This window comes from Sapajus apella, unplaced genomic scaffold, assembly GCF_009761245.1.
Source record: "Sapajus apella isolate SASKATOON/1434 unplaced genomic scaffold, GSC_monkey_1.0 scaffold117, whole genome shotgun sequence".
Taxonomy (NCBI): domain Eukaryota; kingdom Metazoa; phylum Chordata; class Mammalia; order Primates; family Cebidae; genus Sapajus; species Sapajus apella.
In genome coordinates this window covers 1,397,046-1,419,025 of record NW_022437057.1, presented here as the reverse complement: position 1 = coordinate 1,419,025, position 21,980 = coordinate 1,397,046, and the positions used below count along the sequence as shown (strand labels likewise).

Genomic DNA, 21,980 nt, shown 5'->3' with positions numbered 1-21,980 from the left:
GTTGTGGGAGGTATCCATTGGGAGGGGATTGAATCATGGGAGCAAGTCTTTCGTGCCGTTCTCGTGTTAGTGAATACGTCTCACGAGATCTGATGTTTTTAAAAATGGGGAGTTTCCCTGTACAAGCTTCTCTCTTTTTTGCTTGCTGCCATTCCACGTTGTGACCTGCTCCTCCTTGCCTTCTGCCATGATTGTGAGTCCTCCAGCCATGTGGAACTGTAAGTCCAGTTAAACCTCTTTCTTTTGTAACTTGCCTAGTCTTGAGTATGTCTTTGTCAGCAGCATGAAACAGACTAATGCACAAATGTGCTACATAATCCCCTGCTAGACAATCAACTCTTATTAGAAAGTAATCTCCATGGGGGCAAAGATATCTGTTGCTTCATCTTCAGTTTATGGCATATTCATTCGCAGCATCTGTCTTAGTTTGTTTTGTGCTGCTATAACAAAATACCTGAGATTGGGTAATTTGAAGGAACAGAGGTCTCTCCCTTTCTCTCTCTCTTTTTTTTTTGAGACATGGTCTCTCTGTTGCAGTGGTGCAGTCATGGCTCACTGCAGCCTCAACCTTCTAGGCTGGGTTCTAGCGATCTTCTCACCTCAGCTCCCTGAGTAGCTGAGACCGCCCACATATGGTTCCATACCCAAATTATTTATTTATTTTTTTTACTTTATTAAAATACTGAGTTTTATTTCACATGTATATTTTTGTCTCCCCACCATTTCCATGTCTGACCACCACTACTGTGTCCTATCATAACATTCCATACATACTTAAAACCAAGCAAAGGGTGGAGTTCCATCTTTAAAAACTACAGGCATTTTGGACAGCACATTCTTGGCAATGGTATCTGGACAACATTTATCAAACACCGCAGGGAAAATTCTCACTCTGCATTATAAAAAGGACAGCCAGACATCAACTGTTACAGAAATGAAATAAGACGGAAAATTTTTAACAAATTGTTTAAACTATTTTTTTTTTTTTTTTTTTTTGAGACGGAGTTTCGCTCTTGTTACCCAGGCTGGAGTGCAATGGCACGATCTCGGCTCACCGCAACCTCCGCCTCCTGGGTTCAGGCAATTCTGCCTCAGCCTCCTGAGTAGCTGGGATTACAGGCACGTGCCACCATACCCAGCTGATTTTTTGTATTTTTAGTAGAGACGGGGTTTCACCGTGTTGACCAGGATGGTCTTGATCTCTTGACCTCGTGATCCACCCGCCTCGGCCTCCCAAAGTGCTGGGATTACAGGCGTGAGCCACCGCGCCCGGCCTAACTATTTTCTTAAAGAGACTTCCTCCACTGCCAGAGATCTTGAATAGCCTCCTGGTCAGTCATCCGGAAGTAATTCTTCACATAATTGATGAACTTGGCTTCCACTTTGGGAAGAGAACCACCTTTTTCTATACTTGCTTGCATTTTTGCTTTAATGTCTTCTACAGAACTAGGTCCTTTTGGTGTTTTAGGAGTTTTTTCCTGTTTTTTGAAGGATTCTTGTCCTTTTGATCTTGGTGTTGATGATGGTTTTGAGTCTTTTCCATTCTGATTTGACTTTTGTGCATTTTTGGCTGGAATATCGTGTATAGATTTCTTCACTGGCACTTTTTCTTCAGTTTCCTCCTCATCGAAATCATCATCGTTATCATCTTCATCATCATCATCTTCATCAGCAGCAAGTTTTACTTTTTTCTGTGGAACCTTGCTACCACCTCCAGGGGCAGATGACTTTCCAGACATACTTAAGAGTTTCACATCCTCCTCCTCCTCATCTTCTGACTCTCCATCTTCCTCCACAGCTACTAAGTGCTGTCCACTGATATGCACTGGCCCTGAACCACACTTCAATTGTAAGACCACTGGTGGTGGTATTTCAAAGCCCACAAGGGAAACCGTTGGCTGTACAGACATTTTCAAAGTTGCCAGTGTTACTTTAATTGGACTGCCTTTGTAATTCATTGCCTCTGCCTCAACAGTGTGCAACTCATCGTTTGCACCAGCTCCTGAACTGACCGTTCTTAAAGATAACTGGTGCTCATTTTCATCATTATCCACCTTAAAGTGATAATCTTTGTCGGCCTTTAGTTCACAACTGAAAAGATAGTTCTGGGGCCTCAGGGGGCTCATGTCCATGTCCATCGAATCTTCCATCGGGTGGCGACACGCACTTACGTGGAAGAGAAGGCGGACGGAGATAAACGACCACTGCTCAAAAGAACAGCCGCCCAGGACGGACTCACACCAGGGACATAATTTTTAAATTTTCTATAGAGGTGGGGTCTCTCTGTGTTGCCCAGGATGGCCTCTAACTCTTGGGCTTAAGTGATCTTGCTGTCTCAACCTACTAAAGTGCTGGGATTACAGGCATGAGCCACTTTGCCTGGCCAGAGATTTCTTTCTTTTTTTTTTTTTTTTTTTTTTTTTGGGGGTGGGGGGGGAGTTTCGCTCTTGTTACCCAGGCTGGAGTGCAATGGTGCGATCTCGGCTCACCGCAACCTCCGCCTCCCGGGTTCAGGCAATTCTCCTGCTTCAGCCTCCTGAGTAGCTGGGATTACAGGCATGCGCCACCATGCCCAGCTAATTTTTTGTATTTTTAGTAGAGACGGGGTTTCACCATGTTGACCAGGATGGTCTCGATCTCTTGACCTCGTGATCCACCCGCCTCGGCCTTCCAAAGTGCTGGGATTACAGGCTTGAGCCACCGCGCTCGGCCATTTCTTTCTTTCTTTCCTTTTTGTTTGAGACGGAGTTTCATTCTTGTTGCCCAGGCTGATCTCAACTCACTGCAACCTCCTTCCCGGTTCAAGCAACTCTCCTGCCTCAGCCTCCCAAGTAGCTGGGATTACAGGTGTACACCACCACTCCTGGCTTAATCTTGTATTTTTAGTAGAGATGGGGTTTCATTGTGTTGGTCAGGCTGGTCTCAAATTCCTGACCTCAGGTGATCCACCCACCTTGGGCTCAGTACTGTAATTAGTGCTGGGATTATAGGCCTGAGGCACCGAGCCCAGCTCACCTGGAGGTTGGGAAGACCAAGGGTAAGTGGCTGGAATCTCAAAAGGGCCTTCATTGCTGCGTTATCCTACAGATGGAAGATCATGAGAGAAGCTTGCCTGATAGAGCAAGAGATTGAACTTGCAGCTTCAAACCCTTTTATAATTGGCGTTAATCCATTCATGAGAGTGGAGCCCCCATGACCTACACACTTACCATTAAGCCCCACCTCCCAGCACTGTTACATTTGGGTTTAAGTTTCCAACACGTGCTTTTTGGAGGACACATACAAACCATAACAGCATCTATCACAGTGCTTGCCAAGCAGTTGCCCAGTTGAACGAGGGAATACATTTGGAAGAGCAAATGAGAATTACCATCTTATATCAAAAGTCTGTTTCTACTAACAAAGTGTTTATATTTGCTACTTAAACTTGTCGTTGTTTTGTGTTTCAGTACCATCTCTTAATTGACGTGATCCTAAAATTAAACATTTGGCATCAGAAACTTCTTTCAAAAGCTGAAAAAGAACCTCCTCATGGCCCTAACTGCTGCTCCTCCCCTCCTTCCCTCTCTCCAAGCCCTCCATCCTAGTGTTTCAGTGATTAATAGGTTGATTATTCCTGTGAGTTGTTAGTAAATGCTGTGTATAATCTCCTCTTGGAAACTCACCTGATAGTCCTCATTTTAATAATGTGTTTCCCAACATTTCCCAAACTTTCTGATCCCAGAATTCCCCCCGCCCCCGTATATTTTGGTTCAAAATCTGTGTGATCCAAGGGACACACACTTTTGGAAGTGCTGTTCTTTATGATTTTTGTTCATCCTAATTCCTTTTATTCACCAAGGGTTTCTCTGTCCTCTGCCAAAATAAGGAGGGAGGAGAGAACTAGTATTTGTTAAATACTTACTGTTTGCCAGATTTACATCCACTGTTTCTTTTAACCTTTACTGTAACTTCGAAAGGTAGACTTACTTGTTTTCCACGTTTTAGCGTGTGAAGAAGTGGGAACTGGAGAAGGTAATTAATTTTTTGCCCAGGATCATGTAGCTAGCAAAGTGATAGGTTTTATTTACTTATTTTACATTTTATTCATTCATTTTTATTTTATTTTATTTCCACCTATTCCAGGAAATATTCATTTTTATTATAATGCCTGTGCTCTTCTCACACTAGCTTGGAGTAAGAAAAATAAAACTCTTCTGATTATTCTAAAGGCCCCACCTCTATAACCACCTCTTAGCCAGCAGCACTAAAGAGAGCCTGAGGCTGGAGAAGAGCAGGATCTTCACGCTGTGGCTGGCCAGCAGCAGATTCTCAGCATCTGGGAGATAGAGAAGAAAAGGGGGAAGCCTTGACACACCCTCCCTAAACTGCCTCTATAAACTCTCATGCTTCTTCCCTTCCTTGTTCTCCCGGTTCCATTATTTTCTAGAGTGGCATATGGCATCTGTTTTGGAGTTTTAGGTTGATTTTTTATCAGTAATTTCATAGCTATTGTTTATTGGATGCCTCTTTTGATATAGCAGGTCTTGTGTCTCTCTAGCCATTGAAACAGCTAACTCTTAGGTTGTGTAACTTGCATGAGGACACGTAGTTTTAGACCTGGAATCTTAACCCACCTTTGCATGTTTTTTTGACAATGATCTCTCTGTTTTTAAGAGATGAGGCCTTGGTATGTTGCCTAGGCTGAAGTGCAGTGAATATTTATAGGTGCAGCCATAGCACACTGCAGCCCCCTGGCCTCAAGTGATCCTCTTCTCTCAGTCTCCTGAGTAACAGGCATAGGTCATCATGCTTGGCCCCTTCCTGTTTTTTTAGCTTCAATAAATTTATTCATAAGGGAACTTTATCATAAACAATTAAAATCTATAAAATCATGTGTTTGATGGGCTACCTATTTATTTTTTACCATATAGATTTAAATTAAACATAATAGCTATTAAACATTAAAATAATCTTCATGTACCAATAGAAATCATCTTGAGTACCAAACTTTGGGAAACATTGCTCTAATCTGTCCTCTTTTTTTTTTTTTCCCCCACTTTTTATTTATTTATTTTTTTGAGACAGAGTCTAGCTCTGTTGCCTAGGCTGGAGTACAGTGGCACGATCTTGGCTCACTGCAACCTCTGCTTCCTGGGTTCAAGCGATTCTCCTGCCTCAGCCTCCGGAGTAGCTTGGATTACAGGTGCCCTCCACCACACCCAGCTGATTTTTGCATTTGTAGCAGCAACAGGGTTTCACTGTGTTAGCCAGGCTGGTCTTGAACTCTTGACCTTGTGATCCGCCTGCCTCAGCCTCCCAAAGTGCTGGGATTACAAGCATGAGCCATCACGCCTGGCCTCCTTTTTTTTCCTTGGAGATGGAGTCTCGCTCTGTCGCCCAGGCTGCAGTGCAGTAACGCGATCTTGGCTCACTGCAACCTCTGTTTCCTGGGTTCAAGTGATTCTCCTGCCTCAGCCTCCCCCCAGGTAGCTGGGACTACAGGCTAATTTTTTGTATTTTTAGTAGATACAGGGTTTCACTTTGTTAGCCAGGATGGTCTCGATCTCTTGACCTCGTGTTCTGCCTGCCTTGGCTTCCCAAAGTCCTGGGATTATGGGTGTGAGCCCGGCCTAATCTCCCCTCTTAACTTTACCGGGCCATCTATCCATGAATAGTTCAGTATGTTTCTGTAAAAGATAAGTACTCAAAAACAAAGACTTAAAAACATACACATATATACATATCATTCCATTATTTGCATCTAAAAAACTAATAATTTTGAAATATCCAAGTGTTCATATTTGCCTATCTAATAAGTATATTTTAAATTGTCTATTTTTTAGAACAGTTTTAGATTTACAGAAACTTACAGAAAAATTGAGGTTGTACAGAATTTTCAGTCCCCCTTTCCTACCCCCATTCCCCCTAGTTTTCATTATGATTAGCATTTATGTTAGTGTGGTACATTCATTACAATTAATGAACCGGAACTGATGCATTATTATTAACTAAAGTCCAGCATTTATTCGGATTTCCTTAGTTTTTACTTAATTTTTTTTTCCTGGTCTATGATCTCACCCAGGATACCATCTTACACTTTGTTGTCGTGTGTCCTTAGGCTTCTCGTGGCTGTGATGGTTTCTCAAACTGTCCTCATTTTGGATGACCTTGACTGTTTTGAGGAGTGCCACTCAGGTACATTGTAGGATGCCCTCTATTGGAATTTGTTTGCTGCTTTTCTCAAATTAGTTTTGTAGTTTGCCTTTTGAATTCAGGATCCAGACTTAGGTCACAGATTGCTTATAGTGAATAGTTTCTTATATCTCTTTGAATCTATAAAAATTGCCTCTCCCATCTTTTTTTTCTTGCTTTTTATTTATTGAAGAAGCTGGGTTGCTTATTTGTTCTGTATAACTTCCTGCTTTCTGGGTTTTGCAGGTTATGTTCTCATTTGGTTTACATATTTTGCTCTTTGTATTATACATTTTAGCTAGATCTAGAGGCTGGTTAGATTCAAGTTCAGTGTGTTTTCCCTCAATTAAGAAACAGAATGAAATAAAACATAAAACAAACCTGTGATCTTTCCACTGTGCCACAATACTCTCTCTCTCTCTTTTTTTAACCTTTTTATTATTGTATTTGATATTCTTTTTTTTTTTTTTTTGAGACGAAGTTTCACTCATGTTACCCAGGCTGGAGTGCAATGGCGCGATCTCGGCTCACCGCAACCTCCGCCTCCTGGGTTCAGGCAATTCTCCTGCCTCAGCCTCCTGAGTAGCTGGGATTACAGGCACACACCACCATGCCCAGCTAATTTTTTGTAATTTTAGTAGAGACGGGGTTTCACCATGTTGACCAGGATGGTCTCGATCTCTTGACCTCGTGATCCACCCGCCTCGGCCTCCCAAAGTGCTGGGATTACAGGCTTGAGCCACCGCGCCCGGCGATATTCTTTTTAAAAAATAAAAATTACAAATTGCTCGATGCATGAGGCCCTTCCTAATGGGCCCGATACCTTTTATGACTGATGAGTCTGGCTGGACACATCCACACACACACACACACATCCGATTGCTCTCCTTCCAATTCAAAACCATAAGCAAAAGCTTCCAAGGTTAGTTACAGAGAGAGCTACCTTCAAAAGTGCCGATCTGGCACCCCTGGGTGATCAGGCCATGCTTCCACCCAAAATGGGGTGGGCTACTTTCCCGGGTTCAGTCTTACCAAATTCAGTGGTCTGGACTTCCCCAAGTACTCGTTCCTTCTCGGTGTTCAGCCACTGGGTGGATCCACACTGCAGGGCCTCCCTGCTCCGCTCTTGCTAGGGTTTTCTACCAGGCAAATACCTGCCCAGGAGCGCTCTCAGGATGCATCACCCCAGCGAGCAGGAGTCCTCCTACAGGGATGCTCCACAGGGCTAGGCAAACCACCTAAGAGACTTTTCACCGCTGTCTGCTATCCGAGACTTGCTTCCCGGCTAACGCACCAAAATGTAGCAGGAGTGGCTGCGGGAAACAGATCTCTTGGACACTGAATACAAGAGAAAGGAGGGTTTATTCGTCTGGGAGCAAGATGGCATAGTTGCCTAACACCCAAGCTCCACAATACTCTCTTTTATGATATTCTGTATTTTTTCCGAGTGGTCTTTGAAAACATAGCACCTCTGTGCATGTGGCTTCTTCTGAGTTAAAACCCAGACAGTTTATTGATGATAGATAGTGAAGCAATAACCTGGCTGCTGGAATGTTCACAGGTGGTGGTTTCTTTTGCCAGAGTCAATGATGACACATTTTATGGCACTAACAACTGGTATTAGTGTTTTAGTCCTTGCTGGGCATGGTGGCTCATGCCTGTAATCCCAGCACTTTGGGTGGGTCACCTGAGGTCGGAGTTTGAGACCAGCCTGGCCAACGTGACGAAAACTCATTTCTACTAAAAATAAAAAAATTAGCCAGGCATGGTGGCAGGTACCTGTATAAAACTTTTTATTTTTTTATTTTTTGAGAAGGAGTGTCTCTCAGTTGCCCAGGTTGGAGCACAGTGGCACGATCTTGGCTTACTGCAACCTCGGCCTCCGGGGTTCAAGTGATTCTCCTGCCTCAGCCTCCCGAGTAGCTGGGATTACAGGCACCTGCCACCGTGCTCTTCTAATTTTTACATTTTTAGTAGAGTTGGGGTTTTGCCATGTTGGCCAGGCTGGTCTTGAACTCCTGACCTCAGGTGATCTGCCTGCCTCGGCCTCCTAAAGTATTGGGATTATAGGCGTGTGTTACCACGGTGCCTGGCCTTTTTTTTTTTTTTTTTTTTTTTGAGACAGAGTCTCACTCGATTGCCCAGGCTGGAGTGCAGTGGCGTGATCTTGGCTCACTGTAGCCTTAACCTTCAGGGCTCAAGCGATCCTTCTACTTCAGCTTCCCTAGTAGCTGGGACAGAGGTGTGCACTACCACATCCAGCTAATTTATTTATCTATTTTTGTAGAGACAAGATCTCATTATGTTGCTCAGACCGAACTCCAGGGCTCAAGCTGTTTTCCTGCCTTAGCCTCCCAAAGTTCTGGGATTACAGGTGTGAGCTGTCCAGGCTGGAGTGCAGTAACACAATCTGGGCTCACTGCAGCCTCGACTTTCCAGGCTCTGGTGATTCTCCTACCTCAACCTTCTGAGTAGCTGGTGCTACAGGCATCCACCACCACACCCAGCTATTTTTTTTTGTATCTTCTGTAGAGACAGGGTTTTGCTGTGTTGCCCAGGCTGGTGTCGATCTCCTGTGCTCAAGCAATCCACCCTCCTTGGCCTGCCAAAGTGCTGGGATTACAGGTATGAGCCACCATGCCCAGCATCCCTATAGTTTTTAATTTTCAACTTTTCCCTTTTTCTCCTTCAAAAATGTAAGAACTTTTTTTTCCCTCTCCTCACTGCCTATAAAAATGTAATGACTTTTGCTGCTGGTAGCATATACAGAAACTTGAGTTTATTTCAGAAAAAGGATTTGAGTGATTACAGTGACGTATACAGTGTAGGAAGATTGAAAACAAAACAAGTGAGAAAATGAAGATGAAAAATGGGACAAAAAGATGAGTCTGGGGTAAAGTGCATCATCGCAGGCTGGGTGTGATGGGCTGCACTTGTAGTCCTAGCTACTCAGGAAGCTGAGGCGGGAAGATTGTTTGAGCCCATGAGTTTGAGGCTGCAGTGAGCTCTGACGGCACCACTGTACTCTCTAGCCTAGGCAACAGTGAGACCCTGTCTCTAAAAAAAGGATGTGAATTACAATTGTTTTTTTTCTCTTAAACGTAACTGGAAATGTCCCCATGAGATTAGTCTTCTGATTCTTCTCTTAATTTGGTAGTCTGTCAGAGTTAATGAAAAATTTATGATGGTGATTTCTGTACTCTGTGCTTTGTAGAACATCTTGACTGATTTCTTATAGCCACGTCATTCTTAAAGTTATTAAAGCAATGGAGTTGAACAGTTTCTGACAAGTTTATAAGCAGTCCAGTATCTTGTAAATTTGTATTGGCCCTGTACATCATAACTTTATTACTTCCTTAGTGAGAAGTTCCAGAGTGTTGTTTTCTGTACACATTCATGTGTACACATGCAAAAAGCATCTGTAAACCTATAGATTGACTTTATTGTTGCATGAGTTCAGCTGTGACAATCTGCTGTTAAGACTAGGTGCTTTCAAGGGGTAGGTACTGACAGCACAGTGTGAGAGATTTAGAGGAACCGGGCTAGAAAAATATTTTAAGAACATAGACAAAATGGTCTCTAAACTCTATAGGGTCCCTTTCAGCTCCAGAATTTAGTGAAATTCCTTGGTTCAACTCGTGAGAACTCCCTTTTTCCAGTTGCCTGCAGGATTTGAACAATGTGAAGAGAATCAAAGACATCCTTGCTGTGCAGCAAGCAGCAGGAATCCCTCACTCTAAGGCTATCCTAGCCCCTGGTTGAAAGACAAATTAATTTCTTAGAGCCCGGTGGACTGTAAAGCACACATTTTATTTTTATTTGAAACCAAGTTCAGCTTAGGATACAAGAACAATGAACTACATGAAGAAGAAGAAAGAACAAGTGTAAAGTTTGCTATAAAATTAAGGGATGATAAAATGTGCCACTTTATATCTGTTAGCTTTGACAACCCACTTTTCATGCTGTTCTTAGATAAAGAAGGAAAATTTTTATTACCATTATTTTCCAAATCTCTGTGTGGGTGTTTGTATATAAAATTGAAACTCTACTAACTTGGAACATATATTTATTTGGTGTAGGGGCCCGTTAGGTCTTTGAAAATAAATGCTGTATGTATTTGAGAAATGAGCAGTGTTTATAAAATAGTAGAGGGCTTGTTTACATGATATATGGTTTGAATTGGTATTAGTTTGTTCTCACACTGCTGTAAAGAGCTGCCTGAGACTGGGTGATTCATAAAGAAAAGAGGTTGAATTGGTTCACAGTTCCCCATGGCTGAGGAGGCCTCAGGAAACTTAGAAGCATGATGGAAGGGGAAGCAGCCATGTCTTACATGGTGGTAGGCGGGAGAGGAGGACCTGTCAAACACTCATAAAACCATCAGATCTCGTGAGAACTTACTATCACAAGAACAGAATAGGGAGACTGCCTCCGTGATCCAGTCACCTCCCACCAGATCTCTCCCTCGATGCGTATGGGTTATGCGGATTACAATTTGAGATGAGATTTGGGTGGGGACAGGGAGACAAAACATATCAGAATTCAAAAGATTTTTTAACAGGGCCAACTTTTATTCTACAGGTAATTATTCAGAGTGCTCAGTGAGACAAGGAGCATGTTAGATGGACTTTGAAAGTCTTTGGAAGTGACAAGTCTACAAAAAAATTCAAAAAATACCACTAATTAGGCCAGGCGTGGTTGCTTATGCCTGTAATCCCAGCACTTTGGGAGGCTGAGGTGGATGGATCACTGGAGGCTAGGAGTTCAAGACCAGCCTGGCCAACACAGTGAAACCCTGTCTCTACCTAAAATAGAAAAAATTAGCTGAGTGTGGTGGTGCACACCTGTAATCCCAGGTCTACTTGGGAGACTGAGGCATGAGAATCACTTGAACCTGAAAGGCAGAAGTTGTAGTGAGCTGAGGTCATGTACTGCACTCCGCCTGGCTGACAGAGTGAGACTCTGTCTCAGAACAAAAACAAAAACAAAAAAAGCTGCTAGTTAAATTTTAATACTCTTGAAGGTAGTGAAACTGCATGTATTTAAAATGTTTCATACTTTAGGAGTTTAGCCATCTTTCTCCCTTTAGCAAACCAGAAGTAATAGAAGTAATATAGCTTTATTTGCAGAAATTATTTTTAATACCATAATATATAGTTTTGAGAATTCTTGTCTATCAAAGCATCTAGTATACTTGCTGTTTAGTAAACTTTTTTAAATGAATAAGCAGTTTAAAGTAAAAAAGATAAAATAGAAATATGATGTAGTCTGGTGATAATTATGTCAAACCTTTATTGAGAGAAGATATATTTCTCAGGTAATCTTCCAGAAAGTGGTATCTCTTCCTAGATAAAAATGAGAATGTTCATTACATTAGAAGAAAAATGTTTTTCCTTCCATATGTTCTTTTTTTGGGGGGGACAGAGTCTCGCCATGTTGCCCAGACTGGAGTGCAGTGGCACGATCTCAATTCACTGCAACCTCCACCTCTTGGGTTCAAGTGATTCTCCTGCCTCAGCCTCCTGAGTAGCTGGGACTACAGGCCCTGCTACCATGCCTGGCTAATTTTTGTATTTTCAATAGAGACAGGTTTCACCATATTGGCCAAGCTTGCCTCTAACTCCTGACCTTGTGATCCACCCACCTTGACCTCCCGAAGTGCTGGGATTACAGATGTTAGCCACACCTGGCCCCTTCCATGTGTTCTAATGTTCTTTTAAAAACGTGGTCAACTTTGCCCTCTCTTAAATGAAAGTAGGATAAGGGTTTTGGTGTGGTATATTAGAGGGCAGTGAGGATCTTCTTGTGCACATATTTCCAGAAAGTCTCTGATTAAAAGTCTTTTGACTCATGGTGGTGGGTAGAAGGACCAGAAAGCGATACAGCCAGCATCGGTGTCTTAGATGCTAAGGAAGGGGAAGTTGGATTAACTCAAGGTGGGGACAGGGACACTGGTATAGATAATGAGAGCAGATGTCTCTCCGTTCCTAGAAAATGTCTAAAAAACAAGCTGGGTTTTTAGTTTTGTCACCTGGAAGGCCTCTCAGATGTCATGCAGTGTGGACCTGGTACTGTCACATATTTAGAAGTGATAATTTAGAAGACACAACACCCTTACTTAGTTGTTTTCTGACTGGAGACCCTCTGTTAGTTATTTAGAAGCCACAGGCATTGAAATGAATTGAGCAATAGTGTCTTTGTTACCTCAGAGTGCAACCAAATTCTGATAGCTGGCCTAACCCTACCTGCTCTCCACCTTCATTAGGAAAATGACCTACAATCAGGGGGCAAGTTGCTATGACCTGAATAACTGTGGAAATGTCAGTATTCGGTGTAGAGGTGGCTCAGAGGAGAGATAATTGAGAAGTTTGGGTTGTCAATTGTATATGGGCCTCATCTGAAAAAATATGGCAGCCAAAAAGAATAAAGTAAAAATTACCTGTATTAATTCCAGATTTACACACACACACACAATATATATATATATTTTATATTTGTTAAATAAAAATAGGATCATAATATAAGTCCTGGTTTGTTGCTTTTATTCACTTAAAGTTTCTTGAACTCTTTTGGTGTACTGTAACTTTCTTTCTACATATTAAACTTCCTTTGGTGTCTATAAATAGATTCCTATAGCATGATTTGTATTTGGTGGAGACACAGTATTTTGTCTTATGAGTAATCCCTGATTTGCAGAACCAGTCCCTTTTGTTGGCATTTTCCCTTTGCTATTATGAACAGTGATGTGATGGACATCTTGGCTATTTTTTGGACATATATTTTTTTTTCTCCTTGATACAGTTTCTTACATGTGAAATTGCTGAGTCAAATAATGTGAGTTTCGAGTCTTGACAATGTATTGCAGAATTGTGCACACCAGGGATTCTATCAATTACACAATTCCACTCCCATCAGCAATATAGATGAATGACAGGTAGATACAATTTGAAAATCAGTCAGGGAAACATGCTGCCCTACAGAGTTTAATGTCAGGCAAAGGAAGTGACAGGCAATATAGATCAGGGGAGAAAGCAGGGATTTTGGAGTCAGATAGATGCAGTTCTGCCATTTTTCACCTCTGGCAAGTGATTTGATGCCTCTGGTCCTCAGTTTTTCTTATCTGTGAAACTCAGCTGCTTCTTTGGCCAGAGGTTGTATGAGAGTTAATAAGTACAGTATAGCCATAGGGTGCTCAGTTTGTACTCCCTCCCAGCCCAACGTATCCTTCTTTGTTAATTTTCATGTCATTAACATTTTTATTGAAAAGGTTAAACTTAGGGTGGAGAGGTCTTCCCCTAGTCCTGAAAAACTTTCCTAATGGAGCACAGATGCTAACCAGCAAAGGCCCAGATGTACTTAAGTGTTAAATTTTCTCCAGGCTCAGGATTTATAGATCTTGGATAAACCTCATTGGGATTGAGTTCAGACTGATTTAACTGATTTAAGCTTGCTGGGGGATTCTGTTCCCCCTTGGCAACTGAATCTCAGACTGGTCCTAGTACAACTGAGGACCCATGTGGCTGTGCCGGAAATAGATTATTTTGTTACACCCTGTTCACTGTCATGCTGCTCAGAATAGAGATTCCACTTCCCACTTCAAACATCTAATTTTTTCCTCCTCCAGCTTCTGTAAGAGCTCTGAAAAACCTGGTGACATTTTTGAATCACCGGTGGTAGTTGTTAAGTGGACAAGGATCATGTTTTCTCCTTTGGATTTCCTCAGGAATAAACCATCATGATTTTGATGTTCACTGCTGTTTCCAAGGGCCATTAGGTGAAATATTTTTCTAGAACTTAGCATTTTAACTCATTTTAAACTAGGTGTTTAAGATGGTCTCAAAATTAATTCCTGGTAAAAGAATATGTTTTTATTAAATTGTGTTTTAGTCCATTCTCATACTGTGAAGAACTATCTGAGAGGGAGTAATTCATAAAGAAAAGGGGTTTAATTGACTCACAGTTCTGCAGGCTTAACAGGAAGCATGACTGGGAGGCCTCAGGAAACTTACAATCATGGCTGAAGGCAAAGGGGAAACAAGCATGTTTTACCAAGGTGAAGCAGGAGAGAACTAGAAGGGGAGAGTTCCACACACGGTCAACAGCGAGATTTCGTGAGAACTCACTATCTCGAGAACAGCAAGGGAGGAGTCTGCTCCATGATTCAATTAGTTCCTTCCAGGCTCCTCCCCTGACATGTGGGGATGACAATTAGATAAGATTTGGGTGGGGACACAGAGCCAAACCATATCAATTTGTGAATATGTTGGGAACTGTCCCATTAAAAAAATAGTCAAGTTACTGTTTATAATTAAAAAAAAAAGGTATCACTTAAAATTACACAAGGTAGTATTAAGGTATTAACATGAGTACTAGGTGGTCATTGGAGAAAAATCGAAAAATGTGAATGAATAAAAATTTGAAAAGAACATTACCCTTCATCTCTCTACCAGAGAGATTATGGTGAAGATCCGTTTTAGTTTTAGTGCTTTTGGGTTCTGGTATTTTTTTTTTTTTTTTTTAAAGACAAGAGTTTTGCTCTGTTGCCCATGCTGGAGTACAGTGGCACAATGTTGGCAACCTCTGCCTCCTGGGTTCAAGCAATTCTCGTGCCTCAGTTTCCTGAGTAGATGGGATCATAGGTGCATGCCACCACGCCTGGCTAATTTTTTGTATTTTCATTAGACAGGGTTTTACCATGTTGACCAGGCTTGTCTCAAACTCCTGACTTCAAGTAATTCCCTGCCTTGGCCTCACATAGCGCTGGGATTATAGACATAAGCCACCTTGCCTGACCAGGTTCTGATATCTTATCTTAGAATGATTCAAGATGAAAATTGTATGGACAGTAACTAATTTTAAAAAAAATTATCGTAGTGTTTAAGGAAAGTTTGGCTTCTGACTTGGAGTCCTGATTCCACTACTTTTGGGGTGTTTTTGAATCTCTAAAAACTTGGCAGATAGTAAATTTTGATTTTCCTCATTCTTCTCATTTTTATTTTTTTCTCCCCTTTCTACCTATTTCTCTGCATCCCCTTTTCTTCCCTTAACATATATTACAGCCTGAAAATACCCCATGGTATAATATTATGACAATACAATTGCTAAGAATTAAAATGTAAACTTTTTTGGTTACATGTCACATGTTTACTATCAAATTCTGTTATTATAAAATCCCATTACAAGGAAAAGAAAGTATTTTGCACATTAAAGTAGTGGGCCAGTATTCATTTCTATGAAAGGTTATAGAAAATGCCTTAAAACTGTGAATTAACTTTTATTTTACAACCTGATTACTATATTGTGATTCTTGGTTTTAAAAGCAATGCAATTATTGTGGTCAGAGTGCTATTTCTTATAGGTTGCCATCAGACATTTTAACAGTGGAAGTCTAGGTTCTGAATTTTTGAAGACTCTTCTGAATGCTTTGTAGCCTTATTTTCATTACAAATACTACTGCTTCTTGAAAAGCAACAGGCTGAGAGATGAGGCATGATAGGATAATTCCTAAGATGGATTAACTTTACTGCTTAGTTTATTTGGCAGTCTTCAGCAGAAACTGAATGGGGACTCTAGCTGTTTAATCCAGGTTTAGAGAGCTGGAGTTAATGTACTCTCCTTGAGCCCACCCTACTGTCTGATTCTTCAGGATCCAGTTCTCACTCATGGCTAGAGATTCCCAGTGGAAAGGGCATTACTGCCAAATGATTACTGTGAAATGGATCTTTTATTTCTCCTCTTCATCTGGTAGCTCCCATTTCATTATCATGGTCCTTTTTGTTTTATATTCTATTAGTAGGGCCTGGTGGAAGTTATGTGGGGGGTTGGGGGGGTGGGGAAGGACCTAGACTGAGTATGAAAGTTGGTAAGGGCTGGTGCTTGTGTCTGCTCTTTGTAGCCCATCTGAAAGAAATTGCTTTGGTTGTGAAATAAAAATGAGCTACTATCTTGTAGATTCTCTAAGAGATTTATCTTTCTTCTCTGCAAATCAAGCTTGGCTGTAGCTGCCAAGGGTCATTCCTTTGCTTAAAACAGTTTAATAGCTCTCTCATCATTGTCTGTAGCAGTGATCTGAATATTGAAATTTTGGATGTCTCACTTAAAGAAATTTAATAGATTAAAAACATTCTTACTAGTCTTTAACAAAATCCATAATGTAGTATCTATAAAAACATCTATGGTTTTTGTACTGTCTGTTTACACTCTTTGTCATTCGGTTGCTGTTGAGCAGACTTCATTTATCGTTTGTGGCAAATATTCTCCACGTGTTCTAGAAAACATGGGATCCTTCTTTAATGCTGGCTTGAATTGGCTTGGCTTTGGCTTTGGCTTGATATTATGCTTTATGCCTTACCTTTTAGTCTTAAAAACCCCCATCCCCTCTCGACCTCCACCTGTGTGTTGCATGATCTGCTTCTATTCCTCTCTGGCAGATATTGTACAAACAGTGTATGTGCTGAGTTGCTGAAAAAAAAAAAAGTTACACGCATTGATGTAAAATTGGATGACACAGCTGAGAAGCATTGGATCATTGGTGGGCTGAAGCACAGAATTTAAGAGCTGTTCTACAGGATGAAGTCCCAAGTGAGATAGAATGGTATAGGAGAGACCTCTGTTGTTTGGCCTCTCCCTGTCATGCTAAGCTTTTCTCATCTCACACTTAAATATTTTAATGCTAAATTAATTGCAGATACTTGCATAGGATGTTTTATTTTTTACCTCTTTGGCTTTGCTTATGCTATTTATTCTTCTTGGAATGTCTTTCTCTTTTTCCCCTGGCTGCCTCCTACTTACCCTTTGTGAATTAGTTCAGGTATCCCCTTTGTTTGGGTGGTTTAAGTTCATATTTGTGTGTGTATGTATGTGTGTGTATGTATGTGTGTGTGTGTGTGTGTGTGTGTGCGCGCGCGCGTGTGTGTGTATTTACATTATACATTCTAAGACTCCCTCTTGTGAGCTCCTGGAGAATAAAGAGAATGTCTTAATTGCTTTACTATGTACAGATAGATATAAGTTCAGAAGTTTTTTTGCTTAATGGAACAGTGTACTTAAGCCACTCAACTTGGTTACTTCAATCATGATGACAGGAGTGAGAAGAAGCTGGTAATGATTCTGTGGGAAGTGGATTAAATAAAAAGGTTGGTTGGGGGGAGTTATAGAAAATCTATAATAAGGCAGATTTCCAAATCAGAAGTTATAACATTAGAGAGATGATTAACATGAAATACCTCTTTGGGAAACTTTTAAAAGAATTGCTTCTTTGAGAAGAAATCAGGGCAGGAGATTCAAAACAATCCCATCTAAAAACAGACTGAAGTTAGCTTTTGTGAGCTCTTCAAGTGGGCCAATCAGAATACAAGGTGCCTTCAACCACTTTTCCTTTTGATTTGTTCCTATGGCAATAGGAAGAGAGCCTAGGACATTTTTCTCCTACCTCTTTTAATACACTTTCTTTTTCCTTTTAAAAAATGCCAAAAGAGATTATTCTTTTTGTCTTTACTGACTTACAGTGTTTCTCAGCATAGTGGCTTTGATTTAGTTTTTTTTTTTGATTATATAGTGGATATGGCAAAAGCAATAAACACTATCAGCTTCCCTGGCTAATATTATTTTCTTCAGCTATAGAACCTATAAATGCACAATCTAATTAGATATTAGCTGTTAATATTACAACGCATTATGAATCATTTCCCGTTCTCTATGTACAATCCTAAATTAGAATATTGATCATTACAAGTAGATATGAAATTACAACAAATGTATCTTGGCAGTTTTTGACCCTCCAAAGCTTAAGTATCCCTACTGTGATTCTCCTGGGTTGTTTTTGTTGAGCTCAAGGCTAAGATCTCAAGAGGAAAGAGGCTTAGTGTGTATTGTTGTTGGCTTAATAAGTATTTGTTAAAACTGGTAAATACTCATGGTATCAGCGGTATTCTTCAGGCACATTTTAGCAACATGAAAGAACACTGTTCACTTAAAAAAGAATAATCGTCTATGCTGTGAATTTAGCTATATATGAAGAAATCTTTTCATTACTCAGTTAAACAATCATGGAAAATAGTTATTCCAGAAGATCGACATGGGTTTCCAGCCATGTCCCTAAATTAAAAATCAGAAGCTTCAAGAATCACTTAATGGCCAGAAGTGGTGGCTCCTGCCTGTAATCCCAGCACTTTGGGAGGCCGAGGCAGGTGGATCACCTGAGGCCTGGAGTGCAAGACCAGCCTGGCAACATGGTGAAACCCTGTCTCTACTAAAGTACAAAAATTAGCCAGGCATGGTGGCGGGTGCCTGTAATCCAGCTCCTTGGGAGGCTGAGGCAGGAGAATTGCTTGAACCTGGGAGGTGGAGGTTTCAATGAGCCAAGATCATGGCACTGTACTCCAGCCTGGGTGACAGTGAGACTCCATCTCAAAAGAAAAAAAAAAAGAATCAACTACTGTTGTGGTCCTAGCTGTATTTTAATGCCCTTAGATTGATGAATGTGGAACTTTTATTTTTATCCATTATTTTCAAGTTGGATCAGTGTCCTCCTGATCTATTAGATCTAAGACCTAAGAGGAACCTACCTTGTTTTGGCTAGCAGGTACAGACTTTCTTACTAAAAGGTGGGTGTATTTCCTAGAGCAGCATTTTGTGTTGAGTAGAGACTGTTTTTCAGCAATATGGGCGGTCACTTAGCTTCAAAGTAATTGTTGAGTGTGAAAGTCGGCAGTTATAATACCCTTTAACCACTATCTGTGCTCTTAGAAATGGAAAACAATATTGTCTTGAAACTGGAAGTTCCCAGTTTTGGATGATCTGAGAGTTGAGACCTCGGATTAGTAGATATTGGCAGTTGCTCCGCATACCAGCTTGGGTGATACCTAGGATCAAGCTATCTCTTCCTGCATTCTGTTCTGAAGCAAATAGTGTAAGGTATGAAGCATAGTGAAAAGTACTCTTGCCTCAGACCTGGATTGAAATCTTGGCACCAACCCAGCACTATGCAATTTTGGATAAGTAAGTTACTTCATCTCCGAGCCTGTGTTTCCTCTTCTGAATGCTGGGGAAAGTAATGTCTATTTTATAGGATTATTGTGAAAATGAGGTGTGATATCCTTTATAAAGTAATTAGCTTGATGTTGGCATCTAATAAATAGTAAATACTGGCATCATTCTTTATATCTCACAGTATCTACGATACATATTATGAAGAGAAAGTCTTGGAAATCTAACCCTCAGAGGGTCCTTTAAAAATCTTTTCCTGAATATGCAAGTTAAATAACAGACTTCAAAAAGCTTTGAAGTATGAGACTTCTAATAAATGGTTAATGTTTAAAAATCTAGTTCACTGAAAATCTTCTTTATGTTGATTGTTTTCCACATTTTTGGTATCGATTAAATTATTAAATGGTTAAAAAGCCTTGGGAATATCATTATTTTTCTAATTTGGGCTTAGTTTCTTCACCTCTAATCTAAAATCAGTGGTGGGTGGTTACTAAATAGTGTTTAAAATGCCTTCCTGTTTTCACAATCTAATTTTTTGATTTATTGAATGTGAAAAATAGCCTTTTAAAAAGTTACAGATTCCAAGTTATTAGCAGAATCTAATCAATAATACCTTATGCTTTCATGGTTTTTACCCTTTGAGGCAAATACTGTTAACCCTTGAAGAGGGAACGTGACTTTTTACTGAATGAGTAAAAAATGATTTACAGATGAACATTGGTGTTAATATGATATTAGTTGCTGAATCCAGATATAATCCTTTTTTTGTTGTTGTTGAGGTAGGATCCCACTCTGTTGCCCAGGCTGGAGTGTAGTGCTGATATCTTGGCTCACTGCAACCTCCACCTCCCAGGCTGAAGCAATCCTTCCACCTCAGCCTCCCGAGCAGCTGGTACTATAAATGCATGCCACCATGCCTGTCTAATTTTTGTATTTTTCGTAAAGGTGGGGTTTCACCATGTTGCTCAGGCTGGACTCAAACTCCTGGGCTTAAGCAGTCCTCCAATCTCGGCCTCCTGAAGTGCTGGGATTACAGGCGTGAGCCACCTCATCTGGCTAGGCATATAGTCCTTAAACTCTCTTTTTTGCCCATCCACTTGTGATGTATGCTGATGTAAGGATTCTTTTATTAAACATGTATGAGAATATCTCTGGATAGTGTTTGTTATAGTGAAAGAAAGTTTGTCAGGTTTAATTTCTAGTCCTAATTCTGCCATCAATTATTAGCCCTTATTCTCCTGAACCTTGGACAAGTTGCTGTGGTTTTTTTTTTTCGTTATTGTTGTTGTTTTTTTTTCTTGAGACAGTCTCACTCTGTCTCCCAGGCTGGAGTACAGTGGTGTGGTCTTGGCTCACTGCAACCTCTGATTTCTGGGTTTAAGCAGTCTCCTGCCTCAGCCTCCCGCGGAGCTGGGATTACAGGTGCGTGCCACCATGCCGGGCTAATTTTTGTGCTTTTAGTAGAGGCGGGGTTTCACCATGTTGGCCAGGCTGGTCTTGAACTCCTCACCTCAAGTGATCTGCCCACCTCAGCTTCCTAAAGTGCTAAGATTATAGGTGTGAGCCACCGCCCTTGGCTTATGTTGCTGTTTTAACAAATCAGGCTATTTCCTTTTTAATTAAAAAATTTTTTTTTCTTAATTGAAAAAAAATTCCATGGGACTCTGCTTGATATCTCTTTCCTGATCTTCAGTTTCCTCATCGTAAAATGGAATAATACCTATTTTACAAGGGTTATTATGAGAGTTTACCATTTCAGCTGTCTAGCATATAACAGAAGCTTGACAAATGGCAACTACTTTCATTATTTTATGCAAACATTCAGCACCTTTTATGTGTTTGGCACTCTGATATGAAAGTGTTGGGGCAACTAAATTTGTGTGCCTGGAGTTTTGATGATATATTGCCACTGTATTGGCTATGGTAAGCTTTGGAATAAAGGCATACCTTGGAAGTGTGTCATTTTCATTGTTACCAGAAAGCTGCTGAATTTTTTTTTTTTTTTTTAAAGAGACGGGGTCTTGCTATGTTGCCCAGGCTGGAGTGCAGTGACTATTCACAGGCTCAATCCCACTACTGATCAGCACGGGAGTTTTGACCTGTTCCCTTTCCAACCTGGGCCGGTTCACCCCTCCTTAGGCAACCTGGTGGTTCCCTGCTCTCAGGAGGTCACCATGTTGATGCCGAACTTAGTGCGGACACCTGATCGGCATAGTGCACTACAGCCCAGAACTCCTGGACTCAAGCGATCCTCTCACCTCAGCCTCTCCAGTAGCTGGGACTACAGGCACACACCACCACGCCTGGCACTGCTCAATTTTTTATTCCATTTGGTTCCTCTGATTTTGTATTCTTTTTTTTAAAATGCCTTTTCTAAGTAATCTCAATATTCCTTGTATTATAGGTGAAATGTAACTAGTAAGTGGCAGATGCTAGAAAGGAACCCAGGTCTCTGATTTCAAGCAAAGCGATCTTTGTATTGCAGCTGGGTGATTGTAGAATTTATCCACCAAACCAGAACACTTTTGAGAGTGAAAGTTATGTGGGGACAATATCATCTAGGACTTTCTCGGGCAAATGAGGGTATTTGGCTATTCTAATTATAGCTAGAACAAACAAGTATATGAACTTGGATCCAAGACTTCTGGGATGTTTTCGGTGAACCCAAACACCTTTAGTTTTTTTTGCATGATTACTGATTTTGCCATAGTAAATTAATTGACTTTAAATCTGAATGATTGAACATTATGGTCTAATGGTTATTAAGTAGTAGCCATTATATATATGTTCATTTTTTTTTTTTTTTTTTTTTTTTTTTT

General features: G+C 40.8%; 1 protein-coding gene and 1 pseudogene across 9 annotated transcripts in view; one reads left to right on the top strand and one right to left on the bottom strand.

Annotated features, from left to right (window-relative positions):
• FBXW11 (F-box and WD repeat domain containing 11) overlaps positions 1–21,980 on the top strand; it is a 150,659-nt gene that overhangs the window by 28,984 nt on the left and 99,695 nt on the right. The gene's annotated exons all lie outside the window — the stretch shown is intronic.
• Positions 663–2,243, bottom strand: LOC116538095 (annotated as a pseudogene). Its single transcript, XR_004263500.1, has 2 exons — positions 1,283–2,243; positions 663–976 (listed from the first exon to the last, which is right to left on the bottom strand). The product of XR_004263500.1 is annotated as a nucleophosmin pseudogene (transcript).